Raw genomic sequence first — 12,847 nt, 5'->3', positions numbered from 1 at the left:
CTCTGGCACCGCTGAATTATGTTTGTCTCATGTTCAGTGTCTGCCCCAATCAGTGAATGGTGCTCCTGAGCAGCCCCAAGAATCCTAGTCCCTCCCCTCTTGTACAGAGCCAGTGCCTGTGTCATTTCAAGAAGATTTGCATGGAATTGACCTTACAAAGTGAATGTTTAATTTTAAAAGCTGTGCTTTTTTTCCCCCCTATTTCCATTTTAGTAAGCAGACCAGATGCTTTGCCAAATTTACCCTCAGCTAATTGCATAGTTCAATGTCCTGAAATGTGCCCTTGTTTGCTTAAAACCTGCTGATTTGCAAAAGAAATCATTCCAGGAATGTGGGTCAGAGTGGACGCTCCTGTGGAAGCTGAATTGACCAGGAAAGAGTGGTTCAGGCCTGGCTGGGGTGCCGGGTGCCTGTAAATCTGCAGGAATAGGGGACCCTCCAGGGCAGGATTTTCATTCTAATGATAAGGCTGCTGGAGGTGAGGGAGAACTGGGGCCTGAAGATGTGGACAAAAATCAGTTTGGCTCTGATCCACCTTTGGAATTCCCCTCAAGCTTTATATCTTGAGCAGGCTTTGGGTCAAGACTGAAATAGAATGTTAATGCACAGCCAGAGGAAAATAATTTTAAAATCTGGCATTTGCTCTGCCTCTGTCCCTGGAGGCCCTCTGATGAGATGTATGTGAAGTAGGAATGATCTTCCAGCAAGAATAGAATAAGAATGAAGTTGCTCAGTTACTTTTCCCTGTTTGTGAATCTGGAAACTGGCTCACAGAGGTGTTCCTGGGCATTTGGCCCTAGGGGATTTGGTAGACTCTTGGCTACCTCCAACTCCTGCTAACAGGGAAATTAGTTTGGAGAAGCCTGGAGGAGACTGAAAATAGAGGGAATGAAAAGAGACAAAGTAGATGCTGTTCTAGTGGAAGGGACAGGATGCAAGGATCATCTGCCTACTTTGGTAACAGTGGTGGTGTTCCCACTGAATATATGGGACAGATCTGAGCTTCCTGTCATTTTTAGTATGGGCCCTTACTCAGGTATCCCAGGGACAGCTCCAATCCCAGCTACATCACTCTCGTGTTGGCTGCTGTGCTCTTGGCGGACCTGCTGTCTTTCTCTTGGTGGATGCGCTTTGCTGACCTACAAGGCAGACACTGGGGGGTGAAGGGGGTGATGTGGGGTAGGGGAGCTGCTCACTGTATTTCACTCAGCTCTCAGAATCCATCTAGAACTTGTTTCAGTCCTTGGAAGTTCAATCATCTTAATAATTGTGTTAGTTTCCAATGGCTATGTAACAAATTACCACAAACTTAGTGGCTTAAAACCATGCATATTTATTATCCTATAGTCCTGGAGGTCAGAAGAACAAAATGGATCTTACTGGTCTATAATCAAGGTGACAGCAGGGCTGTGCATCTTTCTGGAGGCTCAAGGAGAATCCATTTTCTTACCTTTTGCCACCACATTCCTTGTTTCATGGCCTGTTCCTTCTTCAAAGCCAGTCATGGCTGGTCAGGCCTTTCTCACATCACATCACTCTGACATTCATTCTTCTGCCTCCCTCTTCCTCATTTCAGTTCTCTTGTGATTGCATCGGATAATCCAAGATACTGTCCTTATTTTAAAGTCAGCTGAATGGCAAGCTCAGTTCCACCTGCAAACTGGATTCCCTTTTGCATGTAACCTAACATATTCACAGTTTCTAGGCATTAGGATGTAGACATCTCTGGGGGATCATTATTCTGCCCACCATGATAATAAGCCCTCACTTTTTTTAAAGCCGTTTTAAAGACGTCATTTGACCCTAAAAATGCCTGTGAAACAGGTGAATGGGTGGGATTATCTCCTTTAATGGATAAAGAAGCTAAAGTATGAGTCAAAAAAATTAAAATAAAAAAATAAAACTTGCACGGGCCCCACTCCAAGTTTACTTTGTTTGTTTGTTCGAGATGAAGTCTCGCTCTGTCGCCCAGGCTGGAGTGCAGTGGTGTGATCTCGGCTCACTGCAACCTCCACCTCCTGGGTTCAAGCAATCCTCCTGCCTCAGCCTCTGAGTAGCTGAGATTACAGGCTCATGCCACACACCCGGCTAATTTTTGTATTTTTAGTAGAGACGGAGGTTTCACCATGTTGGCCAGGCTGGTCTCGAACTCCTGACCTGAGGTGATCCGCCTGCCTCGATCTCCCAAAGTGCTGGGATTACAGGTGTGAGCCACCATTCCTAGCCCAAGTTTACTTTGAAATAGAGGGTGGAACAGAGTTAAGCTATGGGCCATGGTGTTCAGTTTATTTCGAGGCTATTGCTCTAGATGACAATGCCTATCAAAGAGGAGGGGTGTGGGGAAAGTATGACTTTGTATGGCCAGCTGTCAGACCTGGATTCAGATTTTATGTTCACACAAACTTGACCTACCTTTGGAATTCCTCTCAAGCTTTGTCATTTCCTCTTCTTGAGTCTGTGAGTCCTTGTTTTTGCCTTCCTGGGTGGCTTTGACAGTGATCAATATGATAATTTTAACACAGACAGCTACTATAGATAGGTATGACCCAAATGCAGAGTTACTTATATTTATTAAAATGAATGTCATAGAAAGATGCCGAATGGAGAATAAAAACCATGGCCCTGATATTGACATTGTTGAATTTTCCATGAAGGAGGAGTAGACAATTTGTAACAAGCAAGCAATATGTGGACAAACTTTTTTTTTTAAATAAAGGATGAGTTTTGAAAAAAAAAAAAACCTTAGAGAACCTATGATACTTAGGACAATCCTAAAAGCAACTAATAAAGAGGAATTCTGACAGCCATTATGACTGCCATCCAAACATATAGGACCCAACTATGTGGTTCTCCCAATAAGCTTAATTCCCTCTGCAACTCGACTAGGAAGCTTAGGAATTGGATCTTGAATCTACGGAAATAAAGGAATAAAGAAACAAAAATCTCCAACCTACAAAGAGGCTGGATTTAAAAGGTTTACACTGAGCTGCTGTTTGCTAGCACTTCCTCTCTGTTTTATTCTATTTTTTTTTTTTTTTGGAGTAGAATTAAAAACTTCTCCAACCTGAGCACAACTTCTCTGCTTAGGGGTCAGATTTAAAAAAAAAAGCAAAACAAGACACACACGGGAATACCCTATTGGGGTACTTGATTGACTTTTAGTCAGTAATACAGGGACGTAGGCTTTTAAGCCAGGAATTAAACTTGAAAACAATGATGGCTTCCATGGACACCCTTACCAGGTGACTCAAGGTTGGCAGCACACATCACATATATCCCCTCAGGTTTGAAAATGATAAATGTATCCTGGAGTGGCCCAGCATTTCAGAAAGCAATTATAATAAAATATTCCTAGGGTGTGTTTTCCCTGAGGATGAGTGATGACTTTGACTCTTCATCTTCTAACCCCAAAGCATTGCTGTCTCAAATAGTCAAAATGACAAGGGAAGGAATGTTTTCGTTGGAGAGTCCCAAAGCTGTTTCCAGCACATTTTTCCATTTGCCTGACTGCTCTTGGCCCTGAATGGAGTCGAAGGTGGAGTTCTTTCTACTGAAATCATAACAGTCTCTTTATTGGCATGTGTGCATTCAGATATGCTCTTGGTATTGCTCATGTTATTAGCTGCAGCTGGGTTTGCTGTGAGTGAATTGCTTTTGTCTTTAGTTAGGATCACATGTTGACTCATGACTGCCTGTATCCTGTGATTGGAGTAGGCATTTTAGTGAGGGGCTTAATTATTCTTGTATTTTTGTTGTGTCTTTTTCACTCTTCAATCCATATGCTTATTTGGGCTTGCTTGCAAAAGGAAGAAATATTTGGTTCATTCCATTTTATGCAATAAAGGCAAGAGCTTACTGGGGGCTTGGGAGCTGTTTTTATAACATAGGGGGCTGTTTTCATGACCTAGCAGACTGAAGTTTTCAAAATAAATTTGGCAAGCCTTAGGCGTTACTAAAATGTTGTGAGATAAGGAGTGCACTTGTGCCCCACTTTAAACTCTGTTAAAAAATTTTTTTTAAATCAAATCAAAAATAAAACAAAAACCTTGCATCAAAGTGTTAATAGGTAAGCCTGTACATTTGAGCTCCACAGTCTTTACATATATTAAATCAAGAATCAGTCAGCTGGGCATGGTGGTGCAGGCCTGTAATCGCAGCAATTTGGGAGGTCGAGGTGGGTAGATCACTTGAGGTTAGAAGTTCAAGACTAGCCTAGCCAACACAGTGAAACCCTGTCTCCAGTAAAAATACAAAAAATGAGCTGGGCGTGGTAGTACTTGCCTGTAATCTCAGCTACTCAGGAGGCTGAGGCACAAGAATCACTTGAACCTGGGAGGCAGAGGTTGCAGTGAGCTGAGACGGCGCCACTGCACTCCAGCCTGGGTGACAGAGAAAGATTCTATCTCAAAAGAAAGAAAAATAATCAGTGAGTTCCTTATTATTTCTGTAGGACCAAAAATTGATTTCAGAAAACTAAAGTCTGATATATGTGTGTATTATTATTATTATTATTTTGCAGGGTCTCGTTTTGTCACCCAGGCTGCAGTGCAGTGGCACAATCCTGGCTGACCGCAGCCTCAACCACCCAGGCTCAAGAGATCCTCCCACCTAAACCTCCCGAATAGCTGCAACTACCAGCATGAGCCACCATGACTGGTTAATTTTTTTATTTTTTGTAGACACAGGGTCTCACTATGTTGCCAGGCTGGTCTCTAACTCCTGAAGTCAGGAGATCTTTTCACTTTGGCCTCCCAAAGTGCTGGGATTACAGGCGTGAGCAACAAGTCTGATATCTTTTAAAGCCTTATTATAAATACTGAAGTATAAATATGGTAATTTCTCATATTTCAAAGCTTAAAATTTTAAAACACTTTGGATCATAGATTCAGAGGGCTGTGAAGGAGTCAAGAAGTTATGAGTTTGTGGCAATGGTCTTCTTATTTTTTAATTTTAATAAACAGGCCCCTTACTAGAGAAACAGAAAAGTATGTGGGTACCTTAACTGGTATAGAGCGAACAGAGATTCAAATGGCGTGGTGGCTCACGCCTGTAATCCTGGCACTTTGGGAGGCCAAGATAGGCGGATCACCTGAGGCCAGGAGTTTGAGACCAGCCTGATCCACATGGTGAGACCCTGTCTGTACTAAAAATGCAAAAAAATTAGCTGGGCACGGTGGCATGCACCTGTAATCCCAGCTACTAGGGAGGCTGAGGCAGGAGAATTGCTTGTACCCAGGAGGCGGAGGTTGCAGTGAGCTGAGATGGCACCACTGCACTCCAGCCTGGGCAACAGAGCCAGACTCCATCTCAAAAAAAAGCCTCTTCAGTGCAGGAACAGTATCTTACTCATCACAGAATCCTGTACCTGCCACGCAATAGAACCTCAATTAGCTGGGCATGCTGGAGTGTGCCTATAGTCCCAGCCATTCGGGAGGCTGAGGCGGGAGGATCATGTGAGCCCGGGAGTTCTGGGGCTGTAGTGCACTATGACGATCTGGTGTCCACACTAAGTTCGGCATCAGTATGTTGACCTTCTGGGAGTGGGAGACCACCAGGTTGCCTAAGGAGAGGTGAACCAGTTGGAAATGGAGCAGGTCAAAAACTCCCATGCTGATCAGCAGTGGGATCACACTGCACTCCAGCCCAGGCAACATAGACTCTGTCTCTATTTAAAAAACAAACAAACAAACAAACAACAACAACAACAAAAAACCCTCAATTAATTTGTAGAACTGAGCTGTGTAGGAAAGCTTTGGAATTAGACATGCCTCAATTTGAATCCCAATTCTGCCCATTACCAGCTAGGTGATGTTGGTTAACTTATTAGAATACTCTGTTTTTCTCATTTTCAAAATGGGAAATGGTATTATAATTATAATGTTAATATAATATGCAAGTGTTATAATACCTTAGAGGAGTAAATAAGATAGCACATGAAAGCACTTAGCATTTCACAAGGACCTACTTCAGCAAATGACAGTCTTTTAAATTAGTCTACCAAAGGGTTTTCCCATTTAAAAAAATTAATCAAATATACATCTCTTTAACTGTCAGTCAGCTTTGACTGACGTGAAATGACTGAGGATAATGCTCTGAGTTAGTGAAATTCCAACCAAAGGCAAAAAAAAAAACAAAAACAAACAAACAAACAAAAACCAAAAACCAGACTTTTTAGTTTGCTTGCTGAGCCTTTCTATAGGTAAACATATTATTAGATTTTTAAAAAACAATGAGAATAGTTTCTGGACCCTTTTTTTGCCACTTTCCTTGGCCCCTAGAAGTCAGAGGGCCCAAGGCTGAGCAATGTTTCTGCTTTGGCTTCTAGATTGGACAGGTCTAAATCAACCTAAATATATCTTTGGAGCATGTGTTTAGAGAGAGGGAGCACTGCAGAGTGAAAAAGCATGATCTTTGGAGCCAGACAAGGTTAGGTCTAAATCCTGTCTTCTGTTTACTTGCTGTGTGACCCTGAGCAAGTTCCTTAACGTCTCCTGAGTTTTAGTTTTAGCTTCTGTAAAATGGGAATAAGATCTGCCTTACAGAGTTGTCATGAGAATTGAATGAGATATTGATAAAGTCCCAGCACACCGCCTGGCACATTGCAGGCATCCAATTAAATGGCGGTTGTTATTTGCATGAGTTTTGGGGATCCAGCAAAATTTGAGCATTTATCTTAATATAAAAGTGGTTATTGGTTTTAAGATTAGGATTCTTTTTCATGCCACAAAGATTCAAATATGACTAATGTGGCGTTTCTATTTTGTAGAAAATTTATGAAAAAAGCTACTATGTATTAAGAACAGGAGGCAGGAGCTCTGAGTTCTAACAGCTTGCTTATTCCTTCATCTGTGCATTCAGTCAACATTACTAAGTGCATAAGCACTGTCATATGCACTGGAGATATCATGAATAAGAGTGGTCCCTGTCCCCAAGATGCTCAGTGACTGTAGGACTGTAGAAGGAACAAATATTCAGAATTCCATAGAAGATATGATAGTTGAGCCAGGCATTAAAAAATAAGTAGAGTTTCACCACATAGATAAGATTACTACTTCAGGCAGACCAGAGCAGTTTGGAGGGAAAGTCTGCAGGTAAAACCCAGAATGGTGCACTGGAAGAACTGCAGCTTGAAGGAGTGGGGAAGAGCAAGATGAGGTCAGGCAGGTGGAAAGAGGCCTTGTATGCCAGGCTAGGGAGTTTGGGTGTTATCCTGCAGGAAATGAGAGTCCTTTGTTTGTTTTGTTTTTGATACAGGGTCTTACTCTTGCCCAGGTTGGAGTGCAGTGGCGTGATCACAGCTCACTGTAGTGTCAACTTCCTGGGCTCAAGCAATCCTTCCACCTCAGCCTCCTGAGTGGCTGGGACTACGAGCACAAACCATGCCTAGCTATTTTTTTCTATTTTTTGTAGAGACAGGGCATCACTATGTTGCCCAGGCTGGTCTCAAACTCCTGGGCTCAAGCAATGCTCCTGCCTTGGCCTCGCAAAGTGCTAAGATTACAGACATGAGCCACGATGCCCAGCCTGGAAATAGAGTCTTAACAAATTTTAAGGAGGGTAGTGTCACGATTAGATTTGATTTTAGATTTCCTGATAAATACAATCATAGGGCTGGTACGGTAAAGTTGAGACATTACTACTACAACATGAAAGAGTACAGTGAGATTGCTACCCTACATGATCTAGTCATTATATTTCTATTAATATATTTCTATTAATATATGCTTATCGTCTCCTAGGACCATCCAGATGTTTTTCCTTGAAAAATAGCACAGAATTATGTACTAGTGAACTTTTTGAAAAGTACATGTTGGAGAAGGGTGTGTGTGTGCGTGTGTAAAATGTATTTGGATCTGGCATTTCAGCTTCTTAGGAGATTCTTTTGAAATGTGATTGTATCATCAATCAAATTAGCTCTCCCTCTCAGCTTTCTATCATTTTCAAATGTGGCAACAATGACTTATAATGCTGTTTAAATATAGATAGACCATTCATCGCCTACAGCATGAAGTTCAAACTCTTTATAATAATCTATTATTTAAAAGACTGATAACTTCCGACGCCAGTCTTTTCAGCTCATCTCAACCCCTTCTCTTCTACACACCTTATATTTTAATGACACAAAACTACTTTTGGTTCTGTTCAGGCCTTATATTTTTAAATGTCTATATCTTTACCCATGCTGTTCCATCTGTTGAAAGCCTATCCTACCCTCTAGGCAGGATTCATCACCTATTTTCATCTTTTACATAGCTATATTACAATATTATCATAAGGAATTGTGGTTACCTTAAATTTGTCTCCTCTGCTAGATGGCTGGAAGGGCAAGGACTTAAATCTTATTTATCTTTTTCGTCCTGGAATGTCAAAGCATAGTGGATGACATGTTGTTGTAGCTAGCTAAATTGTTGACTTTGCAGAACAAAATCATAGCGTACTGAAAATACAGAGCATATCTTCTGCTGCTCTGCTTTGTAAAGTACTGAACAATCAACAGTTAAATCTCCAGCCTTCTTTAGCAAGGGCTTATTGACCACTGGGAGCAATAGTTTTTAGGATAGCAAAAATTTTGACTCTTAATAAGCTCTCATTCTTTTTAGGAAAACTATTGAAGCAAAGTCCTAAAACTTCTACTTTCTCTAGTGGTCATTTTAGTATTTCTAGGTATTAATGAATCAAGCATTTAAAAATAATTTTTAAATGTGCATATAACTTTAATATCAAATATTCTTCTCTTTTAGGCTATAATATTGAGCAGTGTCTCTAATGTGCTTTGAATTAGAATATAAATAACTCAAGATCAGGAACTAAAAACCTTTAAAAATGAATCAATAATACTTTTCTACCAGCCAAATATAGTGCTATTAGAGTTCTGAAAAATTAAAGACAAAGCCATTCTTGGTTGATTATTGTTTTTAAAAGTCTACATTTTTGGCCGGGCGTGGTGGCTCACGCCTGTAATCCTAGCACTTTGGGAGGCCAAGGCAGGTGGATCACGAGGTCAGGAGATCGAGACCATCCTGGCTAACACGGTGAAACCCCGTCTCTACTAAAAATACAGAAAAAAAAAAAAAAGTTAACCGGGTGTGGTGGCGGGCGCCTGTAGTCCCAGCTACTGGGAGGCTGAGGCAAGAGAATGGCATGAACCTGGGGGGCAGAGCTTGAAGTGAGCCGAGATCGCGCCACTGCACTCCAGCCTGGGTGACACAGTGAGACTCCGTCTCAAAAAAAAAAAAAAAAGTCTACATTTTTAATGTAGCTGAGTGCTTAACACTTAGGTCTGTGGAACAATATATACATTGTGATTGTACACCTTACTAGATTAAAAAGCTCTTTTCAGACAAGAATGTTCAGCTGTGGAGTATGTTTAGATAATGCATGTTGATAAGATAAATTTCCAAATGCCTTTGGCTTTTCATAGAATATATGTTCCATGCTGTCCTGCAATTTGTATCTTGTTTTCAGGAGTTCCAGCCTGTCTTGACTTGGGTTAAGATGATGACACACTGATGCCTAGCCTCACTTTCAGAAAGATGTAAATCTGTCAGAATACATTTAAATGTTGAGGTTAAACTTATATTTAAACACATTTTTCTAGGGCTTGAATATTTTTAAGTGCGTAAACACTGGGGAAAAAAGATTTTTAGAATGATTCTTAGAATAGCCTCGTTAACTATTTCGTTTTGCTTTTTGATTTAAAACCCCCAAATTAACAGTCTCTTAAAACTAGAATAAAGATATATACCCATAACAAGTTAGTGTTAATTACACTCACAAAATACAGTAGTTCAGTCTCCTGATAAATCTTTTCTATGACCAAAATCTAACATATTACATGCTAACGAATTTACAGGGTAAACTCTTCTGTTTGCCGCTTTGTTTTCTGCCTCCATGCCTATTTTGCTATGCAAAAGCTTTATGTCAATTTACTTTTTGAGCCGTTTAAGACCAAACGAAATTATTCCTTCAGCACATTTTAAACAATCCCTTAAAGACCTCTTTTTCTTGGCTATGTTTCCAATCTTGGCTTATCACTATAATATTTCATGCTCCATGCTTCTGAAAAAATTCAATATTCAAGAACAAAGTAATCCAGAGCTTTACTTCATTTCAGTCTTTTTATGTCCTAGGGCTGTCCCAACTCAATGACCCAGTTTTTATTGTGTCACATCTCACTGTCTGTTGCTGACTGAGACCAGCTTGCCTAATCCTTTTCCCGTCCCTTATCAGTTTTCCCTTAATTCAAAAATCTTTTTTTTATTCTTTCGAGTTCTCCTTTCACAGCTTTAAGATCTTTTTTCTTTCTCTTGAGACAGTATTCCTGTGGTAACTACTCAGAAATACAAAAACAAATGGGTAACTAAAGTCCACAAATCTGTCCTTGTCAAGATTTTCACTGTTCTATTTTTAGAATCGTGCGTGGTGAATAGTAGAAAGTGGATGTTATAATTTGGCAATATGCCCTTAAAAATGTCCATACTCTAGGACCCAGCAATTTCACTTCCAGGAATCTGGCTTACTAATTAAAAGGAATCATCTAAGATATGGAAAAAGCTATATGCATGAGATGTTCATTACAATGTTATGTATAAAAGAAAAAGGAAATAACACAAATATCTAATGATAGGAGAGAAGTGAAATAAATTACGGCCCATCTACTTGATGAAATAACACATAATCATATAAGATGATGATTGTGTTAACTATGTAGAAACATAGGTAAATACTTTTAATGTTTTCAGAAAAGCAGGGTGCACAATTATAAGTGCTTATGATCACAATTGTGTTTTTAAAAAACTATTTGCAAAGTAAAAACATCAAAGAAACATGACATTTGCTAATAGTTGTTATTTTAAGGTGGTGGAATTGTAGAAGATTTTTCTTTACTCTCAAAATCTTGTGATCCTATTCCTTTAGAGTTTTTAAAAACTATAATCTTAAGTAAAGAATCATTAGGTAGGTTATGTCAAATAAAACTTAGATTATTTCAGATAGAGCTCTATTTAAGTCTAATAATCTAATGGCTGGGTGTGGTGGCTCACGCCTGTAATCCCAGCACCTTAGGAGGCTGAGGCAGAATGATCGCTTGAGGCAAGGAGTTCAAGACCAGCCTAGGCAACATAGCGAGACCTCAGCTCTACAATTTTTTTTTTTTTTAATTAGCCGGTCATGGTGGCATGTGCCTGTAGTCCTAGATACTTGGACGGCTGAGGTGAGATCACTTGTGCCCAGGAGTTGGAGGCTGCAGTGAGCTATGATTGTGCCACTGCACTCCAGCCTGCGTGACAGAGCAAGACCCAGTCTCTAAAAGACAACAACAAAATAATAATCTAACAACTGTGGGTGTGGGGGAGATAAGAAAGGCAGTGAGTATTTCATTTTGTTTACTCTTATAGGTCATCTCTGAAAAGATGAATTAGAAAAAAGACCCTCCTAATATCTGTTTTAAAATACAAAATTATCTTTAAAACACTATAGTAGGATCTATTCAAGTTTATTTTATTGCCACTGACTTTATCCAGGCCAGCTTGTTCTCACCTAACTTACTTAATCATATTCCTCCTGGTATCTCTGCCTCTGGTCCAAACCTTTCAATCCATTTTTCACATTGTCTTCAAAGAGATCTTTCTGAAACCTAATTCTGATTGTGATGCTCCACTGTTTAAACGGTTCAGGGATTCAGAATAGAGTTCTGAAAAATTAAAGACAGAATATGTTCAAAGCTTTAGCCAGGCTTGCTAGCACCTTCCAAGCTTCTCTGCCTTATTCTGCACCATTTCTTCTCATGTACCCTTCCCATTAGCCTCAACAAACTGGTTGTAGTAGTTGAAACAGAACTCACAGTCACTATTTTTTGTTTCTTAACACTGAACTTAATACCCACTCATTCTTTAAGTCTCAAGTGTCAGTTTCTTTGGGAAGGCTTTCCAGATTCGTCATTCATTTAGATGTCTCTTCTCTGTAATCCTACAGGGCCCCACCACGCTGTGCTATCACTGATTTGCTTATCTGCCTTTTCTACCAGACAGTGAACTTCTTGTTTGCATAGGCAAGTGGGATTGAGTGTGTATTCAATCCTATACCGCCTACCCCCCTCAGACAATGTGGAGCATGGTGAATGCTAAATGGTGCTGACGTAGGGTTAATGCGCTAATCCTGGGATACTAAGTGCTAGGAACAAAGGCGGAAGATGCACTGGAAGCCAAGGGCCTGTTACCTGTCAGGTACTTAGCAGGCAGAAACTCACTGAAACTCATTCAACACACTTCCCTCATAAAGTTATGCTTTTTTACTTTGTCTTAAGGTTGTACAAATGTTTTACCTCCCACATCATATCCCTGAGAACTAGGAGCATGTCTTGTCTATGAACCTTTGACTATTCCTTACATATACTAGTCATTCAAGTGTATGTTAAAGTAATAAGTTTCAATGTTTTAAAATAATTTTGATTTAGGTCAGACTTGGTGGCTCACGCCTGTAATCCCAGCACTTTGGGAGGCCGAGGCGGGTGGATCACTTGAGGTCAGGAATTCAAAACCAGCCTGGCCAACACGGTGAAACCTTGCCTCTACTAAAAATACAAAAAGTTAGCTAGGAATGGTGGCAGGGGCCTGTAATCCCAGCTACTTGGGAGGCTGAGGCAGGAGGATCACTTGAACCCAGGTGGCAGAGGCTGCAGTGAGCTGAGATCGCGCCACTGCACTCCAGCCTGGGCAACAGAGCAAAACTCCATCTCATGAAAAAAGAAAAAAAAGAGAAATAAATAAAAATAAAATAATTTTGATTTATAGAAAAAATATGTAAAGGACAAAATATTTGTGAAGTTCAACATTTTAATTAAAAATTT

This window comes from Hylobates moloch, unplaced genomic scaffold, assembly GCF_009828535.3.
Source record: "Hylobates moloch isolate HMO894 unplaced genomic scaffold, HMol_V3 SCAFFOLD_15, whole genome shotgun sequence".
Taxonomy (NCBI): domain Eukaryota; kingdom Metazoa; phylum Chordata; class Mammalia; order Primates; family Hylobatidae; genus Hylobates; species Hylobates moloch.
This window is presented reverse-complemented; position numbering follows the sequence as displayed.